At 38.3% G+C, this 19415-nt stretch overlaps 1 long non-coding RNA gene across 1 annotated transcript in view; it reads left to right on the top strand.

The window, feature by feature from the left end:
• The first annotated feature begins 502 nt into the window (after positions 1 to 502).
• Positions 503 to 19415, top strand: part of LOC125138427 — a 28937-nt gene continuing 10024 nt past the window's right edge. Inside the window, exons 1-2 of the long non-coding RNA XR_007143405.1 lie at positions 503 to 658; positions 17472 to 17558. This is a non-coding gene — a long non-coding RNA (uncharacterized LOC125138427). The remainder of the gene's footprint in view (positions 659 to 17471; positions 17559 to 19415) is intronic.

Raw genomic sequence — 19415 nt, 5'->3', positions numbered from 1 at the left:
AGAAACTTTGTCTCTCTATGATGTTTGCTTGATATAGGATTAGCCTTAGCCATTAACCTTAGCCATTAGCTACATATTTCATATCCATTTGAAGTGCTTTTGCTACTTTAAACTATTGAAAATCAAGTGTAACATGTTTATGTTTACATCAGCCATTTTCTGTGAAGCATAAACAACCAGATTAGCTTGCTAACCATCCAGATGGCATTATTATAAATATTGTACTGCTGCTATTTACATTTTAAAAGTCTGCGATCGCAATTTATTTTTCTAATGCCAAAAAGAATTTATTTCTTGAGCTAATAATATTAAACAACCCGTAAGACAGGAATATCTCTGTAGATATAAAAATATCGGAGTATTAGAGAAGATTTCTTGCATCTGTCACATAGTATTCTACTTTATCACTGCCACTTTGACTCATTATACATGTGCATACAGGTCATCAGTTTGCTTCATGGCCTAACGAGTTCTAATTGAATGTAATCTCCTGCAGCTAATCACCTCAGATTAATGTCATTAATCACAGAAAACTAGCGACATTTAGCTAAATGAGAGAAAGCTCTTATAATAGAGGATGCATCAGAAGACTTCAGAAAAGAAGATCCTGAAAGTGATCTACAAGAAGAGGACAGAATAATAGCTGCTGTAAACAAAGGTTAGTATGCTAATATGTGAAACAGTTACCATGTTGAAGCAAGCAAAGTGTTTGAAGCTAAAAAAAATAACAGAGAAGCTAAAATAAATATTTAGTTAACATACTGTAACATATATTTGTCAAATGTTTAACTTTAGCAAAACTGATATAGCATTTTACAAAACAGAAATAAAATGATCTGATTAAGGTGAACTAACATGCTATCATGCTTGAAAAATTTAGCCAAATAAATCTCAACACAAGTGTGTACACTTGGATGAGTAAGTTGATATCTATAAACCTGCCATTTCTAACACATAGCTAAGATCTAAAAAACTTAATCATAGAATCTCAAAGCTCATTTTGAAACTCTTTAAATCTGAATATTAGCATGGGGGGATAGAGATAGGGTAATGTGGCTGAATTATTCTGCACAAGGAGAAAGTTAAAAACGGTATCTTTAATTTGATTTGTGTCACATTTTTTAATTGTTTGAACAGGAGCCTTCGATTTGACTTTAGGGTTGTTTTTGGGATTTAAATCTGTTCTAACAGGAAGATAAAAGAAGCACCTGGTGACACGGGTCAATAACTTTCAAGACTGTGTGTGTGTGTGTGTGTGTGTGTGTGTGTGTGTGTGTGTGTGTGTGTGTGCAAAGACATCATAATCCTCCTGTGGCTTCAAAATGACCACTGATGGACCTGCAGTCCTGCTGAATAACTGATGACTTTGTCCCTGAGTGCGTTTCTCTGGTCAAATCGGTCAGCACAATAAACAGATCTCCAGAATTCCCTTTTTCCCCAGCGGCTATTTGGAAAAAGGTCGATCGTTAATCATTCACCATATAAATGTGAAAGCTAAGAGACTTTTACAGATACGGATGGAACATGAATTCTGAAAGCTAAAATAATAACTGAAATTTTTGTCCTTTGCATATTGCAGTTTAAGCCCCAAGACTCATGTTAATCTCTTATATTTGACACATGGCTCATTAAAATCTTTACACATTGTGAGGCTGTGAGTTAACCCTGAGCTGACGTTGCTTGAGCCACCTCTGATAGACTGAACAGAGGTAAACGTTCCTGTTTCCTGACAAAACAATACAAACTTCCCTTTTTTTCCAAACGTTTGAAAACAATGGTTGTTTCCAGTCTTGTTTCCTGTTGAGAAATTTGAGTGTTTTTGTGAAATTTTTAGCTACATTTACAACTTGTGAAATTGCAGGTACAGTAGCTAAATAGTATATACTGTACACTAAAATTGTCTTTTTATGAGTAATTTAGCAAGAATTGAAGTAAACACTGACGTGTAACAGTTTTGCACTGGTACAGATACTTTACTTTGTCTGTATATGTAACGTAACCGCTACATGCTAGCAAGATTAATCATAATTTCTGAGGTTAATGTTTGGTCATATGCACCATCACAGAAGCTTGGTTTGTCTGTACATATTATAGAACCTACATGCTAGTTGGCTAAATTAATAATGGAGTCCTTTATTAAAAATTAACGGTCACATCTGTTGTAAATATTCCTGCTAATTATTTCACTATCACCGTAACTTTTTAGTTATTTATTTTCCATTTCTCACTACCTACCCACTAAAGGAATTATTAAAAAAATAATAATTTGGGGTCGGATGTGCTAATGGAGTTAATATTGAGTGTTAATCAATGAAAAATGTATTTTGAATTGACTTACAAATGAGAAGTCGATTATTTAGGTTACAAAAATGATTACTGCTTCTACACTGTTGTTGTGATTAACCACATGATGAAATTCAGCACATCTGTGTGACCTCCCTGAAGATGTGGAAGGGGTCTTGGGCTATATCTATTCTAAAAGACTGAGATCGACTGAGATTTTGGGATTTTACAAGTCACGATATTCAGGATTTTAGCGCCTGGGTTAACCTTCACTGAGACAAAGTACAAAGTGTGAGAAAAGCTTAGCGTATCTCTAAAAGCTTTACCCGTAAAGATGTTTAGCATGAGAATTAGCCTGGCTCAGATGCTACAAATGACTTATGAGGATAAAAACTGAGAAAAATAAAGAGACATTCAGGCAGATTGAAAGCTGTATACACACACACACACACACACACACACACACACACACACACAGACGGATTTGTTGTTTGTCTGAGCTCGCCCGTTGTGCACTCATTTCCTGATATATAATCCTAGTCATTAAATCGTGTTGGGAAAAAAAAACTCTACTCCTGGTAATTTATCCCAATCAATCAGACATAAAATATTTAAGCAAGTTCAATTTTCATCCTGTGAACTCTTATGAATTTGTGATAGCAGCTTCTGGGAATATAAAATTTTTAATGGTGAATTAGAGCTAATCATGGTTAGCAAAGCTTACATACGTTACTACGTGATTTTGCTTCCAGGTTCTAATTAAACCAGTTTTTGTAATATGCTGAGAGAAGCTGTTTACTTTGTAAATCTTTTCATTAGTAACAGTATTCAGTTCAGCTCAATTCTATATTTTTTGTATTGCGACGTTAACAACGGACGTTTACTTTACATAAAGATAAAAATTCAGCATAAAATAAATTTTTTTCCAGACTCGCTATCTAGGACAACACATCCATATCTGTGCATTTGCAAATTTAAAATCCAAAATTACGTTTATTTGAAATGATCTTACTTGATTGACTAAAATCAAAACACCTGTTCGTATTTTCATCATTCAATAACGTGGAACCATCAATCAAACGCTAAAGGATGGGATTTATGAAAAGAACCTCACGTTTCAGATGAAGGTGTTTGAAGTAAAGAAGAAAAAAAGCAACAAAAAAAATATCATTCACTTTATATATCAAAGTATTCGCACCCATCTTTAAATGATTGTGTTCCTAATTAGCAGCGTAACATCGTTTTAGCGCGGGAATGTTATTTTAAATTGTGCTAGAATGATACTTTAACATTGTTACTTTAACATTGTGTTTTTTTTTCAATGTTTTTGTTTTCCTACACCTGTTTTTCCCACATTTGTATACCTTCTGTCTGAGAGGAAAAGTGGAAACGGGTGGTTTGTTAATTTGAGCAGAAACAAATTAGCGAATGTAAACATGGATAATTTTGGACAACGCGGTCGACAGAAGTGCCGCTGACTGACTTATTTGTTTTTTGGTGTCATCATTATTTTGGGACCAAATATGCACAGATAAGCTTGTGGAAACCATATGACTTAAACCGTGAACAGTAAACCTTTTGTGCAGTGTGCTTGTGTGTGTAAAGCTGAAACTCGGTCCATCTGTCCATCATTTTTTTGCTGACTGGCTGAAAATATCTCCGGGAGAGGAATAAAAGAGTTTGATTTTCCATCGATCTCTGCGGGAGAAGGGGAATGTGTATGTTAGTGTGTGTGTTAATGTGTGTTAGTTACTGTCTGACCTTCTTGTCTCCTCCTCATATGACTAATAGTTCCTATTGCGCTGAAAAGTTTTAAATCTTTAATAAAAAAACAAAGGATTTTTTTTAAATATTATGATGCCACGTTAGTAATAAAGTTGTGTAAAGTTAGTAATTAATTGTGGATAAAGCGGTAGAAAATGAGTGAGTGAGAGAGTGAGTAATTAATTGTTAATTAAATATCAAAGATGTAAAAATAATGGAATAATTAATTGAATGAAACTAACTTCCTTCATGTTTAGCAGTTTTCACAAAATGTTTTTTTTTTTTTTTTTTTTTAATATTAAATTCTTCACAGACTCCTCGTGTGTTTCGCCTCTCAAATTACATTAGTGTCTCTTTTTTTCTTATCCTTACTCTTCCTAACTGAAAGCTTGTACGAACTGGCCAGGATGAAACCACGACGTATTTTCTGTTTTCTGTTCGTCTGCGGTCATGAGATTAACGCCAGCAGCACTTTTCTGTCGCATTCATCTTTCCTTTTTTGCTTCTTTTTTAAAAAAAAAAAATCTCTTTCTTCGTGACAGCTGGAGTTACAGTCAGAAGCGGAAACTGAAATCTTTCATGACTTTTATTGTTACTGAAGTAAATTTTCTACCTGTTTATTGACTTTTTTTTAAAAATCCGTATATAAAATTGTACAGAACATTTGTATGGGAATATTTCATCATAAACACTGTTGACACCAAGAGCATCATGGGATTGAGGGTGAACATGAGAGCAGTGCACTATATTTATAAACTCTTCAGGAACTAGAGAGGAATATATATCTTTTTTTTGGATAAACTGAAATAAAATTCACTCAGATTTCAAAATTAAATTGAATATATTCAGTGGATGGATGAGGAACAAATAGGGGACGGATGGATGGATGGATAGATAGATTTATGGATGACCAAATTGGTGATGGATGAACAGGTGAATAAATAAGTTATAGTTTAATGCAGGGATGGAGGGATTGGTGCATGGATGGAGGGATCGATGGATGAAAGAATGAATAAATTGGAAAACGTTTGATGGATGAAAAAAATGAAATTAATAAGTGATGGATAAAATTAATAAAATTCACTTGTGTGAATGTTTGATACAAATCAATCAGAAATAATTTCACTTATATTCAGAACAATTTGAAGTGTGTGTGTGTGTGTGTGTGTGTGTGTGTGTGTGTGTGAGAGACAGAGGAGAAATTAATTAAGTGTATGAATTTCTGTATTTTTTTAAATAAATGTAGCCCTTGGAGTCTTTGCTTCTAAAATGTGCACTGAGGGAATTAAAAAGTGCTTAAAAACCCTAATTTGTCACCTCGGGGTGCTAAATTTTTGTAATTTTGTGTGTGTGTGTGCGCGCGCTGCTGCATTTATAGCTGCCCAGTGTGGTATTTCTGCCTCAAGTTAAATGCAGTCGACGATTAATTAAAGAATGTGAGAGGATTTCAGACTTCTCCAGTTTCCACACTGTAATCTCGAGAAACCTGAAACCTGTGTGTGTGTGTGTGTGTGTGTGTGTGTGTGTGTGTGTGTGTGTGTGTGTGTGTGTGTAAAATAAATTTTAAACAATGTTTCTTATATAAAAACTTTATTAAACTTCACTCATAATAAAGTGAATATTTCCATTCAGCTGAACATTAAATTGAATATATTCAGTGGATGGCTGAGGAACAAATAGGGGATGGATGGATGGATGGATGGATGGATGGATGGATGACCAAATTGGTGATGGATGAACAGGTGAATAAATAAGTGATAGCTTGATCGATGGATGAAAGGATGAATAAATTGGCAATAGTTTGATGAATGAATAAAATGAAATTAATAAGTGATGAAGGGATGGATGAATAAACAGATGATGGCTGTAAAGAATGGATGCATGGGGGAAAAGGATGAGGAGAAAACAAGGATGGGTAGAAACTTCAGGAGAAGAATGAATAGTGTGTGTTTGTGTGTGTGTTTGTGTGTGTGGTCGCACCTCACTGGTTGGCTCGATTGCTACTGGCACAGGAAAGCGCTTGGTACTGAACATACACTTGTTTTTTTTTCTGCTTTAATTTCCTCGTTTGATACAAAGCATCTGTTTGTGATTGGTTAGAAGGATGGACTCCAACACACGCACACACACACACACACGCACGCATGCACGCACGCACACACACACACACACACACAGGTTTGGGGCAAAGATCCTGGCAGGAGTATAGCTTGTCAGTCTAATAGATGAACGAGAGAGAGAGAGAGAGAGAGAGAGAGAGAGAGTTTCCTCATTAATGAACCGTACAATGCTCCATTTATTAATTTAGATAGGATAGATTCACTTGGTGAAAAACAGTCATCCTGCAATGTAGGTGCTTTCGGGATAAGATAGAGGGCTGAGTAGAAAGATGGATAGATAGAAGGATTGGAGAGTAAATAGGTGCTCCTTAGATGGATGGATGAATAAATAAGTGTTAAAGAGATGGATGGATAGAGTGAGTGGTGAATAAATAAGTAAGGGATGAATTAATGGGTGGAATGCTGGATAAATAAATAGATGTTGGCTACAGAGAGAAATGGATAGATTTGAAAAAATTGCTGAAAGGTAGATAGATGGATGAGTAAATAAATAGGTGATAAATAGAAAAATGTTAATAAATAATGAATGAGTGTTTGTTACATAGTGGAATTGTCAGATGGGTTGATAAATAAATGAAAGGATGGAGGGTATAGTGGATACATGGTTGATGCTAGGTGGGTTGATGGATGGATGGATGGATGGATGAGCAAAACACAGGGATTGTTGGATGAATAAAACGAAATGGATGAATAGACTGATGGATAGATTGATAAAAACTAGTAGACAGATGGATAGAAAAAAAGGACAATGAATTGATGGATATAAAAATTGAGAGATAAACGGATGGATGGTGAAGACACACACACACTTTAAAATTTAATTATCAAATCAATCAGTGAATTCAGCTATATCTGGTGTGTAATGTGATCAGGACACCTATGAAGCGTTTCTAAAGAGAAGACGTGTGTGTGTGTTGTGATGAATTGCTCTTGTACATAGGAGCGACTCATTGTGTACCAGGTCCAACAATAACACACAGAACACAGTCGGAAGCAGGACTTAGGGGAGGTGCCATCTGTTAAGTGTGTGTGTGTGTGTGTGTGTGTGTGTGTGTGTGTGTGTGTGTGTGTGTGACTGTTTATGGTCTCATGTGCTCAAAATTGACAGACTACATTACTGGGGACTGTGTGTGTGCTGAGATTCCATCCCCTGTTTTGGCAGTTGTACAGTTGAGTCCTAAGTATAAAACTCAAACTATAGACATTGTGTTCGTTTTGAACCGTGATGTAAGAACACACTGCCTGAGGACATCTTCAAGGACAAATCTTAAACCCACTCTGAAGACACTGAGTAATTAGCTGCTAATGGAGGACATTCTCCAAGGACACAATGAGTACAAGTGCTTCCTGAGGACATCCTGGAAAAAAAAACACACTCTAAGAAACACTCTCCATTAGAACACACTCTGAGGACTCTTTCCATTAGAACACACTCTGAGGACACTCTCCTTTAAAAGATACTCTGAGGACACTCTCCTTTAATAGATACTCTGAGGACACTCTCCTTTAATAGATACTATGAGGACACTCTCCTTTAAAAGATACTTTGTGGATGTTCTCCATTAGAACACACTATGAGGACACACTAAGGATGACTTATCTGAGGTGAAAATATTTAGGATGTTTGAGTTTTCTGATAAAAATCAAATGTCAAAAACAAAGAAACCGAATGGTTTTTGAATGGACAAGATGCCAGATGTCCAAACAAATAATGACTCATGAGTTCCGTTATAGAGGCAATTTCACGGGGGAAATTGCACAGAATTTCATATCTGTGCATTTGCCCAGTTTAAACCCAGTGTAGTTCTAACCCTAACACTAGGTCGAGTTCCAATAACATTAAACTTTCCCTTCTTGAATTTAATTTTTAAGCCATTAAAAAAATCTGTGTTTAATAATAAATGTATTCATGTATATATTTTTTACTAGTAAATTAGCCCTAGAATATTTATAAAACCATAAAAATACATAATTTAGTGAATTATGTTCATTAACATGCAAATATCACTCCTACCATTTGACCTCAGCAAATCAGTGTAATTTTAAGGATAAGTTTCAAGGTAATTACCGAACAATTACAGCTATTCAAGAAGCTAACCTGTTAGCATTCTAGCCGATTAGCAGGCCGATATGACGCCCACATGGTGTTCAACATGGATAGTGTCAATGCGACGCTCTTGCTGCGACTTCCCGATGAAAAATCTGTTCCCTGCTGTTTCCCTCCAGCACTGTTGTATGACAGTTTACACACACTCTTGAATCAATAGGGGAAGTCCATGAGGGTGTGTTAAAAACAGTACTGGAATGTAGCCCGAGGGTGTAATTTAAGAAATAAAAGACTAGAGACATTACTCACATACTGGACTCAATCGCTGCAGGTCAAATCGATAGCAGAGGTGCAGAAACATGGCCAAACACTGGCTCTCTTATCAGCTAGTGGGAAAAGTATTAATGGGTAAACGCTGAACTCTTAAAAGCCTCTGCATCTAACCCATTGCCATCCTGAACCTCCTAGGTCAAAAAGTCACGTTCAGGGGTTAAAGGTCACAAGATAAAAATCCCCTGCTAAGATTTTGCACTAAGTCTTGAGATTAATAAATGACTGTCAAGAAATCTTGGTTCAGGTTTGGGTTCTAGTTACTTTCTCTCTTTCGGTCTTCATTGTGTTTGGTTTTCTGTGGGAGATCATACAAGTAAAGAGGGAGTGCTTCATGGAGCACCGTCATACTGTAGGAAAGCAAAAAAGTACTCTTTTCCCCGCAGGATATACCGCACCGCTAATGTTGCATGCTAATTTAGCTATAGCACACACTCAAGAGCAAGAGAAAAAACGAGCTTCACCTGAAATATAGTAACCGTTTTTCTGAAGAATCTGACTTCTGTGGTCTCGCAGATATTGCATCAGTTATAGAGAAATGTGGATCAATACTGACAATGAAGTAGCGCTTTCCAGCCAACACACACACACACACACACACACACACACACACACACACACACACCTGCCAACAACCTCTTAACAAAACAGCCTCTACACACCCCGTCTCTCTGTGGGCCTTTCTTCACCCTCACATTTACATATCGTCAGTGTTGTAATGTAACGAAGTGCAAAATGTCACGTATCTGTACTTTACTTCGCTATTTAAATTTATGTCAACTTTCACTTTTACTCCACTACATTTCCTAGACAAAATGTATACTTTTACTCCGTTATATTTCCACTATGCATCTTTGTTACTCGTTACTACAAAATAAAATCAGAAGAAATGTGTGCGACTGTAATAAGGGAGGTTTGGCGAATCACTGCTCCTAGAGTGTCACTGCACGTCCGCACGAATCACTGCACGTCCTCCGCACGCTCTACGGAGAAGCAGCGTGCACGCGCAGCCAGAGCTGGAGGCGTTTATCTATAATGGCGGCAACCAAAAGCAGTGAAATGTCACTATTCTTATTACCAGAGTTGATAGCACAAACAAAATATTAATGCAATATCAATACTAAATAAAAATAACATTTATTGATTTGGTCTTTGTCTTGTGAATATTTGTTTATTAGTGACTGCATTCATTGGACACACTGTTTGTAGAGAATGCACACATACATGAACTGATTTGATTCAAGACTGGCATCATTACATCATGCATAAAATTTTGGTGTCCACTTTTGCCATTTAATAATACCATAACTTTTGGCTTACTATGTAGTCATATAATATATAATATAAAACTCTTCTTGTTTTAAATTCTCACTGAGGGCTAAAACCTCTTATGCCTACCGAAAATCACTGAAATATTACTTTTTACTTTTACTTCAAATACTTAAGTACATTAAATATCAGAAAATTACTTTTGATACTTAAGTACAGTAAATATCAGATACTTTAAGACTTTTACTTGAGTAATATTCTAAAAGGTGACTTTCACTTCTACCAAAGTCTTTTTCTAGTACGATACTTGTACTTTTACTCAAGAATTGCATTCTAATACTTTATACAACACTGCACGTCATCATGTAATGTACTTATGAGGACCGAGTACATTAAACAGGCATGTGAGGACTTTTCACTGCATTTCAAAACAAACCTACATGTTAAATCCGTTTTATTTATACAGAACCCACAGTATTTAATCTCTCACAGGACAGGAAGTGCTTGTGAACATACAGGAAGGTTTGTTGTAAAGGTTACAGGATCTGAAAATATCGTTAATGTTCAGAAAGTTTTTAATAGCAATATAACAATATTTAATAGATATATAAAGCTCTGAATAAATTTGAACACCAAGCTGAAAATTGCACCCATGAGATAATCCTATTGATATATACAATATAATGTAGGGACCTCTACATTAGATCAGATAATGTCCTCATTAGATTTTACTATGTAACTGGTTTAGCTTCAATGCTACGTGAACTGATCACGCTCATTTTCGTCATTCAATCTAGATATTAGAAATCACAATTACTTGAAAAATTTTATATTTTTATATCAAATGCACAAATTTTTTCTTAAATCTGGCTTTTTTTGTATTGATTTTAATCATTTTACTGTTTTTTGAGTTTTGTTTTTTAATCTGAGGCATAGCAAACTTTTGTTTTAAAAGTAAAAAAAAATACTTCAGAAAAACTTCAGAATAAATGTAACATATTTCATCAGTTTCTTTTACCTGGTTTAACACACACACACACACACACACACACACACACACACACACACACACACACACACAGTTACTCTGGGGGTTTCTTGGTGTATATCCAGGTCAGAAACCATATGCTGCTATGATTTACGTGTGTGTGTGTGTGTGTGTGTGTGTGTGTGTGTTGCCCATCATTTCCTTGGTCGGCTCCGGCAGTCTGTCTGCCTGCTCTTAAAATAGACCTGACCTCAACACACACCCAAGAACCCAAATTGAGTTTCTGCTTCTACCAGGAACTCAACTCTCTCTCTCTCTCTCTCTCTCTCTCTCTCTCTCTCTCTCTCTCTCTCTCTCTCTCTCTCTCTCTCTCTCTCTCTCTCTCTGTGTGTGTGTGTGTGTGTGTGTGTGTGTGTGTGTGTGTGTGTGTGTGTACAAGATAAAGAGAGATGAACTGTGCACTAATTGCATCTTTGTTAGACAGAATTGTGTGTGTAAATTAGTATTTCCTTTGAATAGTTAGTCCCTTTCTTGTAAATTTAGGTTCTACACAGAACCCTTGGTTCTATGGTTTTTCTCTGAACTCAAAAGAACTCGTTTTTTTTTTTTTTTTTTTTTTTTTTACAGGTCTAACAGACAGTTTTCTACAGGTCTAACAGACAGAACTTGATGATACTGATGTTGTGTGAATCCACATACACAAGGTTTATCCAATCCAAATCCAGATATCTGAGCTGAATCAGTTCAAGGTCAAACACAACATGATCCCAAACATCAAAAACTAAATCCAAAGAGAAGCAGAAAGTTCAAAGCGACCTTCCGAATAATGGAGCAAAGAGGTAGTGGGCCCTCTGCAGGTGTACAGGTGTACTGCCCCTGATGGACGTGACAGTTCTCGAATTATCGTTTATCGTACCTGAGTTATTACAAACCTTTGTTGTAGGGTTCAAGTTCCATCATTTTGAGATTAGCTGATTAAAGTACACGTTTATTCAAAGTACAGGTTTAATAAACAACACCCCCCCACCCCACCGTCAATCAGTGTGACACTAGCCAATCATTACTCTCTGTGCGCTCATGTAGGGCGGAACTTGCTTTCTCAGGCGTGTCTTGTGATGCTGTATGAATTTTAAAAGCTACTCTTGCTCTTTCCTGTGCTTCTGATAGAGAAAGAATATTTCATTATTGTTTTCCATTAAGGGTTCATAATGAGGTCCTCATTAATTGCTGTCACTTATAAAAGCTTCTGATACTCTGTTATGGAGAATTCACAGAATTCTTATGTTTATTTTTTTTCCTCATACATATAAAGTTTCTTCTTATAGCAGTTTGGCTTATATTTGGAAAAATCCCAGATGGACAAACAACCCAAACAAACTAACCCTTAGGGCAGGTTGTAAACCTTACTGAAGATGAGGTCCATACTCCTTGTCCTGGAACAGGTCACGTCTGGTGTCAGGACAGAATTGTTTAAATTTTTCATGCTGTTTTATGTCAGATGTGCAGCGTGATTGTAGACTGTGTATTCTGCACTGTGTTAAAACAGTGGCTGTCTATATACACACCAAAACCTGTGTGTGTGTGTGTGTGTGTGTGTGTGTGTGTGCGTGCGTGTGTGTGTGTCAGTGTACACTGCACTCTGGCAGCTTTGATTGCTCTTGTACAGAAACTGATCCCGGGTCAGCATGACTCTGTGGGCTGATGTGCTGTGAATACCAAACCTGTAGTAGACAGGTGCATTAGGAACAGGAAGAGAACCCATATGTTACACAGTCACTCGCTCAATATGTGGTATAAATGTACATATGGGGGAGATGTAGTTATGCCCCATATGAGAGAGACAGAGAGAGAGAGAGAGAGAGAGAGAGAGAGAGAGAGAGAGAGAGAGAGAGAGAGTAGTATACAGGGAGTATAATTAGAGATCTACTTGTATTTCTGCCAGACATTTGGCTTTCACATTTCTCTTTACCCAGAAGCAGCTCTGACACACTTTCACTCACACTGCTGCTGTTCGTACCTTACACTCCGCCTCACAAGCTGTTCACACGAACTACTCTTACTGCATCCCAAAGGGTCTCGAACCAAAGCAAACACAGATTCAAGAGCAATGCTGGAATTGTTTTCCATTTATTGTTGCGTTTAGTAACTCACCATTTTCGCAGCTTCTCCTGTTACCAAAAATCCCTGACACCGGAGACTACTTCCATAAATGTTACGTCTCCTTACAGAAACCTAAAGATTTTCGGAGTTGATTTAAATTTAGATCTTTGAGCACACAGTTGAACTACATCGTCACTATGTACTTAGGCAAAATTTCATTCGTCAAGGATGTATATAGGAAGTGGGAGAAAACTGGAGAAGGCGACTGTAACTCAAAGTTAAACTAGATTTGTAAAGTTCGTCATGACAAACTTTGATGTTGGCTTTGATGATGCAAGTATTCGCAAAGGCCAGTGCTTTTTGGAGGTGAGTGGACATAAGGGTCAGTGTTACTTTTGGAAGCAAGTAGACAGAAAGCTTGGGTGCCAAAACATTTGGAGGTAAGCGGAGACGAGCATGTGACGTCATCCAAATACTCTTGAGGAAGTTCTCCTCATTGTGCTGAGTGTTTTTCACATGTCACATGTCCATGTTGTAAAAAGTTTTTTGATTTTGCATATTTTGGGGCGGGGCTGCGGCACAACCGAAAGGCCAGTCGGTACACCAATTTAAAACTTTGTTCAGGGTATCACCCTAAAGGAGCTGGCCGGGTTTGGTGTATATATTTTGAAAGGTTGCCGAGTTATAAACCTCCAAAGTTTATAATGGGAGTCAATGGGGAAAAAAGGGCATTTTGAGACCCGGTACCAGAAGTACTGGTACTTGGATCGCTTAGAAAAGTAAGAGCAACAAACTTCAGACCAGGTTCTACAATATATCTGAATTTGGTGTATGTGGCTCGAAAGCCATAGGACAGGGGTCGGCAACCTTAAACACTCAAAGAGCCATTTGGACCCGTTTCCCACAGAAAAAAAAACACACAGGGAGCCACAAAACCCATTTGACACCTAATATGAAGATAACACGCTGCATATACCATTTTTACCTTCATGGAAAGTGTAGAAAAAACTGTAGTGTGTTGCATTTATGAAATCAATGAACTGCTACCGAGTAAACGAAATTTTATTTCTGCAAGCAAACACGTTCAAATAAAATGTTCAATGTCTAATTGAGTCCTCTTCGTATTCATGACATCAAATTTTTAACTTGCCGGCTGCAACAAACCAAAAATGCGCCTGCTTCTGTGTATCGGATCTTGCAAGTCGACAGTTATGACGCATATTTTGAGAGACAAATTAAACACGGTTTATTTTAATGTTACAAGAGCATCATGATCTTAGAATTTAGAATTACTTTTTTAAAAACAGTTTTAAAAAAAACTAACTAATTAAAATAAATTTAAATTAAATATTTATTTTCCAAATCTACAGGGAGCCGCAGCAGAGGGATGAAAGAGCCACTTGTGGCTCCGGAGCCGCGGGTTGCCGACCCCTGTACTAGGAGAAGTTACTCTAGATAAATTTTTGACTAAGCTTAAATAGGAAAACAGAAAGTTGGCTTCTACAGTACAAAGCCAACATAATTAATACCTGCTAAAATTAAGACTCTTAAATAATAAACAATAAATGTCTCAAAGATAAAAAAAACTAATTGTCTCATTCTTTCTCATCCTCACAGATTTTTTTTTTATATATATAAAAGCCAGTGTACGTTTTATTCCTGAGGTTCAACATTCCTGTAATGACGAAAGGTCCTCAAAAGGTCACAAGCTGAAATGAGTTAAAACAAATGGCAGTGTCTGTAACCTCACTGTTAGATTCTTTCTCTTACATTCTGAGATTTTAGATTTGATTTGCGCCAGAATAAAGGACTGTATGGACGGACTTGTAGACGGACAGAGGAAATATCGAGCATGACCACGAGTGACTTTGTTCAGTCTTGATTCCTGCTTATTCATTCATAAACATCAAGAAATGAAAACCGAAATCCTCTGACCTTGCTCTGGCCGTAGAGGCTTACTATGAATTATGCAGTGAGCCATCTGCTTTGGAACGATGTCACACACGCACGCACACACACACACACACACACACACACACACACGCACACACACACGCACACACACACGCACGCACACACACACGCACGCACGCACACACACACACACACACACACACACACACACACACACACACACACACACACACACACACACACACACACACACACAAGGTGAAATAATGATAAAGGTAAAATCTGCCAGTCTCTCAAGCTGGAAATTGTTTTCAGTGCTCAGAACTTACATACATGAACACACACACATACACTCCTTACCTCTGAATCACATCAATGACCTGCTGTTTTGGACACCATGTCTTTGATCTTAGTCCTTCCTTCCTTCCTTCCTTCCTTCCTTCCTTTCTTTCTTTCTTTCTTTCTTTCTTTCTTTCTTTCTTTCTTTCTTTCTTTCTTTCTTTCTTTCTTTCTTTCTTTCTTTCTTTTCTTTTATTCTTTTCTTTCTTTTCTTTCTTGTTCCAGATGTGTCTTTTGGGGTAAATCTTATTTTATCTGCTTGATAAAAAGGAAAAAAAAACAAGTGCTAGTCACTTTTATGGATAATAAATTGAGTGACTAAGTTACTCTCTATCTATTTATTTATTGTTTATTATGTTCATGAGTCAGTGATTCTTTTTTTATGTCTATTATTCGTTCCTTTTTAAAAGTGAACCAGCATTTGAATCAGTGAATCGTTTGGTTATGATGATTCATACCTATCTTTTGGCAAATCAGCGATTGAATCTTTAGGTTATGATGATGATTTCATTACTCTATTTTAGCGACTCAGCATCAGTGAATCTTGGGTTATGAAAATGATTCATTCTTCTCTTCTCTTTCGGTGAATCAGTGATTGAGTCAGTGATTGATTATGACCATGATTCATTCCTCTCTCAGAGGAATCTTCCAAACCCTGACATACAAGCAGATTACAAACTGAAAAAGAACCAGTTATATCTCCCAGACAGGATGCCGTCTGGTTTAGATGGTGACATGATCAGTATTCACACAAATCACTGAACCGAACGAACTGACACTTGGAAAAAAAAGAGAAAAGAAAAAAATATTATTTATGAACGTGTAGTCTGGTCTTACACTGCCACTGACCTAATCAAGGTCAAGCATAATCTGATAGCTCTGTTTGTGTGAAAAAACTGCCGAAAGAGTGATAGAGGTGGATAGAAAGATGAGTGGAGAGGCGAGTGTAAGTGTGTAAAGGTGACGGCCAGCTGTCTAAGACAAATTTCTGCTAAAGTAGCAGTGACATGCTTTAATGGAAGGAAGCTTGCAGTGAGAATAAAAAGCAGAGAGAGAGAGAGAGAGAGAGAGAGAGAGAGGTTTTACATAGATACACAGAGGTCCAGACAGTGACGGTGAATACACACACCACACCAACTGAGATTGAGAGAAAAAGAATGCAGTCCTTTCAGATCAAGGACCAGTCATGAAATTTCTGACTCCAAACACTTCAGACTAAGGACCAATTCTGTCTGAAAACATAGACTAAAGAGGAAGAGTCCACTTGATCCCAACACTACAGACACTACAGAGACTGGACCAATCAGTGACCGTCTGACACCAAATGTCCAAAAAAAAGACCAGTTCCAACCCATGTGACCTCTATACTGCAGAGGTCTAGATACTCTAGAACCCAAACACAAGCCAGAAGAAGGACCAATCAGGTGGCATCTCATTCTGAGCACTCCTGAGACACCTGATGCCTCGCACTTAACGGGAAAGACGAATCATCTTAACACTTCAGTGAAAAGGCCAGTTACAACTCATCTGAGTTGAACAATCCAGACAAAGGGCCAATCAGCTACATCTATCATCTTACCCAAAACACTGGAGATTGGCACCAATCAGGGACCTTCTCTCTAAGGACACTTCAGAGCAGGACCCGTCAAGTGCTACCTCAACTCAGAACCAATCAGGTTCTTAACCAAGCTATCCAATGACCAATCAGGGACCATCTGATCCAGGACCAATCAGACACCATCTATCTAATAAAACACCAGAGAAGAACCAATCAGGAGCCATCTTACCCAAAAAAATGTCCTAGAGAAGGTCCAATCTGAGGCCCAGATCTTTCCACAGAAAGCACCAATCAGGTGCCATGTTATTAAAAACACTCCACAGAAAGGAGCCTTTAGAACTACAAGAACTTTGGATTGCTTTTATTTTTAATCCTCCACTTTCAGACGTCTATCTCTAATGGGCTCTGTGTGTTCATTGTTTCAACAGCAAAGGAGAGAATTAGTCAGTGCTGCTAACGAAGACACACACACACACACACACACACACACACACACACACACACACACACACACCAGATTAATTACTCTCATCAGTTTCAGTTCAGCTTTGTAATGAAACCATGAATAATGTGCTCATAACGCATGGCTTCACACTGATACAAGACACACACACACACACACACACACACACACACACACACACACACACACACACACACACACACACAGAGAGATGAATACGTTTGTTTCTATACGTAAGTGTTTTGAGCTTCTGATTTATGAAAGCAGCTCCTTATCTGTGTTTTTGTCCTCTGCAGTCAAGAGGAGTGCTGAAAACACAGAGGAGGGGAGAAGAAAAGCGAGGAGAGAATATTTGATCTGGATTGCTTGTTTACGGAGATATGGTAAGAAAAAAAGCCCTGTTTCTGCTTTTGATGAGTTTAAAATATGTGTGTGGGTTTTTTTTTTTTGAGGAATTTAGACCTCATTCATGGGTTATAGCAACAGGATTTCACAGATTTGGCTATTCACTGCCTGTCGGATGCTTATCAAACACACACACACACACACACACACACACACACACACACACACACACACACACACACACACACACTCAAATTTATTTGTATAGTGCTTTTCTCAAAGCAGCTTTACAGAACATAAGAAACACACTATAAAAAGTTTAATATTATACAAAGATTAATACAATACAAAAACTCAAGATTAATGTTAAACTTTTTTATTTTTATTTGTATTTATCCCCAATGAGCAAGCCTGAGGTGACTGTGGTGACTGTGGTGAGGAAAAACTCCCTTAGTTGAAAGAAGAACCTTAAGAGGAACCATACTCAAAGTGGAACCTCATCCTCATTTGGGTAACACTGGAGGGTGTGATTATAAATATATAGTTTGATAAATGTGTATTGATGAGGAGGTTGTTGTCCTCAAAGACCACATCTAGCCTGACTAATCTCTGTGTGTAATCTACATTTAAACTGGGAAAGTGTGTCTGAGCCCCGAATACTATCAGGAAGACTATACCCAAGTTTGGGAGCTAAATAAGAAAACGCTCTACCACCTTTAGTAGACTTAGATATTCTGGGAACTACCAGAAGTCCTGAGTTTTGTGATCTCAGAGAGCGTGAAGGATTGTAACGTGTTAGAAGACTAGTTAGATACATGGGAGCTAAACCATTAAGAGCCTTGTATGTAAGTAGCAGCAGTTTGTAATCAGTTCTAAACCTAACAGGTAGCCAGTGTAGAGAAGATAATATTGGGGTTCTTTTTCTAACTTCGCTCGGTGTTTCACTATGGGAATCGCTTTGGACCAACTATGGAAGCTCTTATGACACCACGTCTGTCTTTGACAGACAGGTCGACCTGCGACCAGACTCCGCCCTGTCTTTATAAGCCAGGTCGACCCCTGTCTACGTCATTCGCGCTTTCTTCCCGTGGGAGACTGCAGCAAGCTCTCTCAGCGCATCCTGACTTGCTGATCTCGCTTAACTGTTCATTAGACGGGCCGTTATTGGACTCCGTCGCCGAACGTGACATCAGTAGAGGGATTGCGGTGAGTGACAACCCTACATCTGGAATAGCATCCGCGTCGTGGCGAGCTTTTCTTACCTCCTGCTGCGTGTTTAGTTACAGCGGTAGGGAGCATCTAATTTGCTTCGGTCTACGCGTCAAGGCGGACCTGCTGGAGATTTTAATCCAAAGTCTAATAGGCTAACGTGTTGTGACGAGTCTTTGGACTGCGCTATGTCGACGGCAATTACCCCCGCCAAAGGGCATGATTCGAAGACTACGGAGGCTGTATCCCGTCCGTGTCCATCATCATGTGGAGCTACCATCTCGGGCAGGGACCCTCATCCTATGTGCATTGTGTGTATGGGCCCGAAGCACGCTCAGACGTCGCTAGCGGACCCGCAGACATGCCCTCATTGTGCGTCATTGCCGGTGAAAATCTTGGAAAGGAGGCTGAAAGTGTCGGTGGCTAACCAGCAGGACCCTTGCCTGTCTGAAGCTGCCTCGACAGATATGGCCCATCCGCCGCGAGCTAGCAAGAGCTGGGCGGACATGATGGAAGCTGAGTCCCCGGACATGCCTCCGCGGTTAGATGGCCTGCTCATGCAGGTGGATGACAAACTGGGGGACGAGGACGCAGATGGTGATGCTAACTCTGACCTCCTCGATCTAGGCATGGACGACGAAGAGGAGGAAAACAATTCCCCTTTCCCAGTTCAACAGTCTAGACCA

This window comes from Tachysurus fulvidraco, chromosome 7 (assembly GCF_022655615.1).
Source record: "Tachysurus fulvidraco isolate hzauxx_2018 chromosome 7, HZAU_PFXX_2.0, whole genome shotgun sequence".
Classification (NCBI taxonomy): Eukaryota; Metazoa; Chordata; class Actinopteri; order Siluriformes; family Bagridae; genus Tachysurus; species Tachysurus fulvidraco.
The sequence above is the reverse complement of the archived record's forward strand: the minus strand, read 5'-3'. Positions and strand labels throughout refer to the sequence as shown.